Raw genomic sequence first — 7,458 nt, forward strand, 5'->3', positions numbered from 1 at the left:
TAGCAGAACAACCCGTAAATCACTCATGATTATTGCTATCCCTTTATCTTGAGCACCAAATATTTTCCTCTTGCATACTTCATCCCATATTGTGGATACTGTTATGGGCCTGTAAACCACTTCCACTTGTGACTTCTTTCACCAACTATTCCTCATCTCCATTAAACCTATTCTGCATTCTAATTTCCTTGAGCCAATGTAATGTTTTAACGATTACATCAATGCATCCTTGATTAACATGCTATCCCTCTACATTTATTAACTTTCCATTCTTCTTGAATATTAATTATCCTCAATATTCAGGATTCACTCTTATCATCCTGTAACCAGGCCTCTGTAATAGCAGTCAGGTTTTATTAATTCAATGTGCACTTTTTTTTTGTTTTGTTATGAACACTGCACATTCAGATGCAGAGCATTTTAGTTTTGTCTTTTTTTAAAATCTTGTCAACACCGTAAGCTCCTATCTTAGATGTTGGATCCAACTGTACTGTAGCTAAATTTATTTAGCTATAATTGTTGGTAAATTTGTAGGTTTTTTCTCTCTCTCCTTTTGCCATTCTCTAACCCTCACTTTCCATATTACTATTCTCTTCTCTTACCTTGTCTGTACTCGTTGATATCTGAAACATTGCCACTTCTCTAGTTACATGGTTCACAAGAATACTGATTCCAACATGGCTTAAGTGTAGACCATTGCAATGGTACGGCCTCCAATCTGACACACAGTTCTCTCACACAATCTGAGTCATGTACCCTATGCCAGTTTACATGTAGTTTGAGTAGAAATCCAGAGTTTATAACTTCAAAGTTCTATTTTGAATTCAGTGTCTAGCTCCTCATACTCTCTACGCAGAACCTCCTTTCCTAGTTTTATCTATATTTTTGGTACCAACATAAACCACAACCACGGGATCCTCCCCATCTCACTGCAGGTTCCTTTCCAGCATTTTGCTGATGTTCTGTTCCTGGCATTGGGTGGCCAACACAGCCATTTGGATCTTTGCTGCAGAGAACAGTGTCAATCCCCTCACTACATTCCTTATTACTCCAGGTTCATCTGACTCTGCTCCCCTTTGAAAATTCTACCTTTTATTGTTGCATTTCCTAAGTTTTCTAACTAAAATATACTATTCATGTTTCTCCATATTAAATTACTATTGCTCTACCATTGGTAGGTGTGCCATCCACTACCTCGGTCAAAAATGTCAAAATAAACCCTCACTAAACCTCTCCATCTCTCTTGTCTCTTTTTGAGATGTTCCTTAACTCCTCTGCCCTCTGTCAAAGCTTTCGATAACCTGCTTTAAATTAATTTCAGATGTGATGAGATGCCATACTTAGGTTAATAATTATGCTATGAAGTACTTGGAAATGTTTTATTCAATAATGTTGTATTAAATCCAATTAATGTTGTTGAAGTAAAATTTAGTCAGCCAGCATTCTGAAACAAATGTTTACACAAAAGTAAGTGTTGCCAGAGATCAATAAACTGGAAGAGTGCTGAACTGGACTCCCAATTTTGAACCCCTTCATATACCCATCTGTTAGTGTAACAGTAAAAGCAAGTCCCTGAAATTTAAAAGAGGAGGCTATCTGTATAAATAACAGAAAGAATGCATGTTAGAGGGCCTGTACAGACATGAGTTCGTAAAATCAAAGCAAAACCTGTGTGCATCAGAAAAACTGGTTCTATGACATTTTTTTGCTAATTACATCTCTATAAATGAAGAGCTCCCCCGTCCGGTTAATTTTGAGCAAGAGGATCTTGGCGAGATTTGTGCTTGATCATGTAATTGCAACATGTGACAGGACCGGGTTTTGATTGGTGTTGAATAAAAGGTAACATCCTTTTAAATATTCAATGTCAGCTAACAATGTGCACTAATTTGCTCCTCTCTATCCTCCTGTTTCCATGCTGCCTCCCTTTGCTGATGACCAGAATTCCCTCACTGACCCCTGCAAACTTTGCCAGGCCACCAAATCCCATTTGCTGACCACCCTCTTCCATGCAGTGCCCCTTTTACTTCTCTCTTTGCATGCTCCTTCTCTCTCTTTGTGCATTCCCCGTCTCTCCCTGCACATGTGCATGCGTGCTGTCTCTCTGTACTCTCTCTTGCCCCCAACACGAACCTTACTCAGCACTTTTTATTGCCAGCTAAGTGAATCGCCTGCAGGTGACTTCTGTAGAGATTCAGCTGATGATTGCACTTGGTATTGCTATCAAATGCTATAGATTCTATTATTCAAGTATAAAATACTCAGCTTTTTTTTGTGGATCATTAAATATATGTTTCAAAATGGTACATCTTATTCTTCCCATTTTCCAAGCGTAACTGTATTTCTGATCTTTGAAACTTGTTCAGTAAAGTTCCATCATGTGTCTGGGGACATTTTGACTTTATATTCTGTTTTCCAATCCTCCTCATAAAATCCTACAGATCCTTCTGTGAACAGCAGTATTACAATTCTTGGCTCAATATCATCTCATGAAGCTTTGTTCTTTTAGACATTTTTGGCATTCCACTTGTGGTTTCAAAGGCTTGACAAGCTTAGGCTCTTCCAACAGAATATAGCAGTGGCCAAAAAGCAAATTACGGCTAGTTCTTGCATTCTCTTGTTGCAACGTAATATTAAACTCATGAGGACTTGATCCACTGATACACCTGTCCCTTTACAAGGATGTGATTGCTACCCTGCTTCATTTGAACAGGCAGACATAAATTATGCGATAGCTTTTTAAATGATAATAATGCTACCAAAGTGAATGCTTGTTTCTCAGCAGTATATTTGAAGAACAAATATAGATCCCAAAATTATTTTGATGTGATATACATAAGATTGCATTGACTTGTATTGCAAATTTGTTTTGCTTTCTGGGCTACAAGATATTTTCTTAGTCATACATGGGCTGAGAGTGCCTCTGACAAGGTCAGTACATGTTTCCCAGCTCTTATTGCTCTTGCAGTGAGCTGCCACCTTGAATTATTGCAGTGTATGCAGTGTAGGTACATACACAGTGCTTTTAGAGAGGGGCCTTCTGGTTATTGTGTTTGAGAATGTCGCCATAGTACAAGAGGACCATCTGCTCCTCTGTCGTGAGAGAAAGGTGACTGATGGTGATTCTAACCTGACGATTACCTCACATTAGGCAAGGGTGAGTGTTGAGAAGGCAGTGTTCATGGTGCTCTTCACTGGTACAGGAATTGAAACCACACTCTTGTCTCTCCGCATGCAAACCAGCCATTAAGTCAATTGAACTTCTTGCGGTTACATCCACAAAGCTGTCAGAGAGCAGCCTCCTGGTTATAGTGTATGTGATGTCAGCATATCCACAGTGCTGGTCAAAGAAGGACCTCTCGCAATGGACTCGGTGACAGTGAAGGAATGGCAATTGTTTTCAAATCTGGATGATATGTGACCTGAAAAGAAATTTGGAGTGGTGCTGCTCCCATGGTCCTCAAGTCGGTGGAACTCACGTTTGGAAGCTGCTGCTGATGGAGACAGGTGACTAGTTACATCTGCACAGTTCTCAAGATATTTAATTCAGTTTCTTCATAACGAGGCTGGTATTTATTTGTGACAAAATCATCACTATTATCTATCAGACTTCTTGGCATTGTCCTCGTGTAGTAATGATATGGAGTGCACAACCTCTGAATCCAAACACTTCACAAAAATGTTTGGAAATCCTGTTGGTATTAAAAAGAATGTCAACGTTGGATGCATACTTAGTGTGTGAGTGCCTGACTTTTAACTCTTAATTCTGGATAGTCGAATCTGTTTAAAAATTCAGCTGTCAGAAATAACACTCGAGTGGTACAAGGTAGGAAGGGATGCCCATTGCTTCCTAACTCCCTCGATTATGGAAAGAGCTGGAAGGGGCTGAGCGTTGCTTGCACATCCATTTCGCAACCTCCCAGACCAAGCGACGTCCTGAAGTGACCAACTTAAGTGCTGGTTGAGGCCCAATCAATGTGGGCAGGTCACTGGGTTTACACTGCCAGCCTTCCTTAGGGCTCTGGGAGAGTTCATCCCAATTGATTGGGAACTCTGTGCCCTTTGGAAAGCCCTGCTGATGGCATGGGTGGCCCCCAATGTAATTTCTACCCTTGGCACCCCTCCACCCAGCACGCTGACCGTTCCCTTACACTGGCTCAGCCTGACAAGCACACCACGGCCAGTTCCATTTTAGAATTGCCCTCGACATTCACTGCTGCTCCCAAGCTGTCTTGGTTTGTTGTTCAAATTTGTTTACGGGGCATGGGCTTCACTTGCTAGGCCAGTACTTTTTGCCCACTTCTAATGGTCGGTAGACATGATAATGAAGAAAGCATTTAGTATGCTTGCCTTCATTGGCCAGTGCATTGAGTATATGAGTTGGGAGGTCCTGTTGTGACTGTACAGGGCATTGGTTAGGCCACTGTTGGAATACCACATGCACCTTTGGTCTCCCTGCAGTAGGAAAGATGTTGTGAAACTTAAGAGTTCAGAAAAGAATTACAAGGTTGTTGCCGGTGTTGGAGGGTTTTAACTAAAGGAAGAGGCTGAATGGACTGGGGCTGTTTTCCCTGGGGCATCAGAGGCTGAGGTTTTATAAAATCTTGAGGGGCATGGGTAGGGTGATTAGTTAAGGTCTTTTTCCTAGGGCTCGGGGAGCCGAAAACCAGAGGATACAGATTTAAGGTGAGAGTTTAAAGATTTAAAACTGATCTAGGGGTAACTTTTTCATGCAGCTGCCAAAAGATGTGGTGGAGGTGGGTACAATTGCAATATTTAAAAGGCATCTGGATGGGCACATGATTGGGAAAGGTTGAGCGCAATATGGGCCAAATGCTGGCAAATGGGTCTGGATTAATTTAGGATATCTGGTCAGTGCAGACAAGTTGGACCAAATGGTCATTTCTGTGCTGTATAACTCTGACTCTAAGATTCAGTATCATTTGCAAATACAAAGACTACAAACAGCTCAAACTGTGCGGAACAGGGAATCACTGACAGCAACTTTCAGATTTTCCTGTTAATTGGAAAGTGTGGACATCAGAAGGTGCTGTCAGATTTTAGACAGTGATGAAGATTGCTGATTGTTTTGCTATATTTATAACCAATCAGGGAGATTACTAGCTGCAAATATTTTTGACAATTAATTGGTAACACACAAATCTTTAGTCTTTACTGGTTTTAGTTTTTGTATATTTTACAATATCCCCTTTGGAAGTTATTTAGGTTTTGAAAACATGCAGGCTAAATTTAGGTAGACACATTAATTAATTTCTACCTTTTTGTTGAAAGCATATCTAAAGTTGTGACTTTTGTTGTGTCTGCCTCAGGTCAATGAGCTCCATGCCGTGAAAAGCAGCCTATAGTCTTACCTTCTTATTTTACTGTCCAGTTAGTCAATTCTGCCAAAATGTACAACAATGAATGGTTGTCAAAAGAGTAATGTACCTGGGAATTGTTTTGTGATCAAACCTAGATGTGCAGCTATTATTTTCTGTAGTTTTGTTAGTTTAGTGTTGAGAATACTACTTTAACTTCAAACCTATTTCCCACAAATAACTTCTTTGTTTATAGTTGGTTATCCTTGAGTTCATTGTATGCAGCAGTCCTCTGATATTGTCTCAGTCCTGCTACTAAATGCGTCTCATAGTGCGGGTGGCAAGCATCCAAGTGCTAATTTATTGTCCAAATGAAAGTCTGTATGAAGTGAAATAACTTTATTGGATGCAATCCTAAAAGAACAATATGGTTTCCATATACAGTGTTTTATTGTGTCCCATAGTGAGTAAAGACTTTGCAAGAGATTGCAACATGTTTAAACCAAATTCTAGCATGCAAACATAAATGGTCAACTTGTTGTTTTACAAGGAATTTGTTGTTTGTGCCTTGTTTGTTTTCATGGTAGCTGAGTTTTTTTCATTGAGAGACTGAGATCAGGGCATGCTGGGTTTGTTTTCTCTCTGCTCAATTGCCGCTGTCTTCAAGATCTGGCAAAAAGCCAGAGATCAAGTGAGGTTGTCTGTTACAGCAGTATGTAAATTTCATGGTAGTAAAGTTTGCTGGCTGCCCAAGGACTGTGTGTCACTAGTTACATTTTTAGCTCCTCTTGTTCGATTGCAAAACAAGTGTAACCAACATGTAAACCATACAACAAAATAATCCTGCAGAAAATGTCTTTGCTAATATTTTCTTACATAACTCAGCTCTTACAGCGGGATTTTTTTTGTTAAACAATTGGTCAGGGCATTGAGTATAGGTGTTGGAAGGTCATGTTGCGGCTATACAGGGCATTGGTTAAGCCACTTTTGGAATACTGTGCAGTCCTGGTCTCCATGCTATATAGAAATTGTGAGACTTTTGAAAGGGTTCAGAAAAGATTCAAGGACGTTGCCAGGGCTGGAGGGTTTGAGCTATCAGGAAAGGCTGAATAGGCTGGGGCTGTTTTCCCTGGAGTGCTGGAGACTGAGGCTGACCTTATAGGAGTTCATAAAATCGTGAAAAGGGCAGGGTGAATAGTCAAGGTCTTTTTCCGAAGGTAGGGGAGTCCAAAACTAGAGGACATAGGTTTAAGGTGAGGGGGAAAAGATTTAAAAGGATTGTTAGGGGCAACCTTTTCATGCAGAGGGTGGTGCGTGTATGGAATGGGCTGCAAGAGGAAGTGGTGGCGGCTGGAAAATTACAACATTTTAAAAGGTATCTGGATGGGTAAGTGAATGGGAAGTGTTTAGAGGGATATGGGCCAAATGCTGGCAAATGGGACTAGATTACATTAGGATATCTGGTCGGCGTGGACAGGTTGGACCAAAGGGTCTGTTTCTGTTCTGTACAACTCTGAATCTGTGCTGGCAAGTCATGACAGCAAAAGCTGAGCTTACTTTGTTCTATTTTAAATTGACTACTATGTTCTCCCTTCTTGAGCTGCATTCATAGACCATGTATTCTGTTTATGTATTGTTTTACTGTCAAGCCTGGCACATAAGATAATCCCGTCTTTGGAACCCCAAAAACTATATACTCAGTGAGTTGGCATCCCCTTCCCCTTATTCAGCCATGACATGCTACCTCATTGGGACTTGATTCCTCACCCACAAATGGATGTTTTACTTACTGGTGTCTTATAAATGGGTGAGGAGGACCTGCTGCGCTTTTCCAGCAACACATTTTCAGCTCTTATAAATGGGTGCAAAGGCTCAAGCAGGCAAGGCAGCTTGTGGAGATGCTCAGGAACTTAGGGCATGCCCACACAGAGCAAATTCTCTCTCTCTCTGTGATCCCTCTCTCTCTCGATCTCTCTCTCTCTCTCGATCTCTCTCTCTCTTGATCTCTCTCTCTCTCCTTCTCTCTCTCTCTCTCTCTCTCTCTCTCTCCTTCTCTCTCTCTCTCCCTCTGATCTCTCTCTGATCCCTTTCTCTCTCAGGCCTCAGTCTGATCCTCTCTCTCCCTCAGGCCTCAGTCTGA

At 41.0% G+C, this 7,458-nt stretch overlaps 1 protein-coding gene across 1 annotated transcript in view; it reads left to right on the plus strand.

Annotated features, from left to right (window-relative positions):
- map3k5 (mitogen-activated protein kinase kinase kinase 5) overlaps window positions 1-7,458 on the plus strand; it is a 189,233-nt gene that overhangs the window by 69,611 nt on the left and 112,164 nt on the right. The window lies entirely within an intron of this gene.

This window comes from Chiloscyllium plagiosum, chromosome 3 (genome assembly GCF_004010195.1).
Source record: "Chiloscyllium plagiosum isolate BGI_BamShark_2017 chromosome 3, ASM401019v2, whole genome shotgun sequence".
NCBI classification, from domain to species: Eukaryota; Metazoa; Chordata; class Chondrichthyes; order Orectolobiformes; family Hemiscylliidae; genus Chiloscyllium; species Chiloscyllium plagiosum.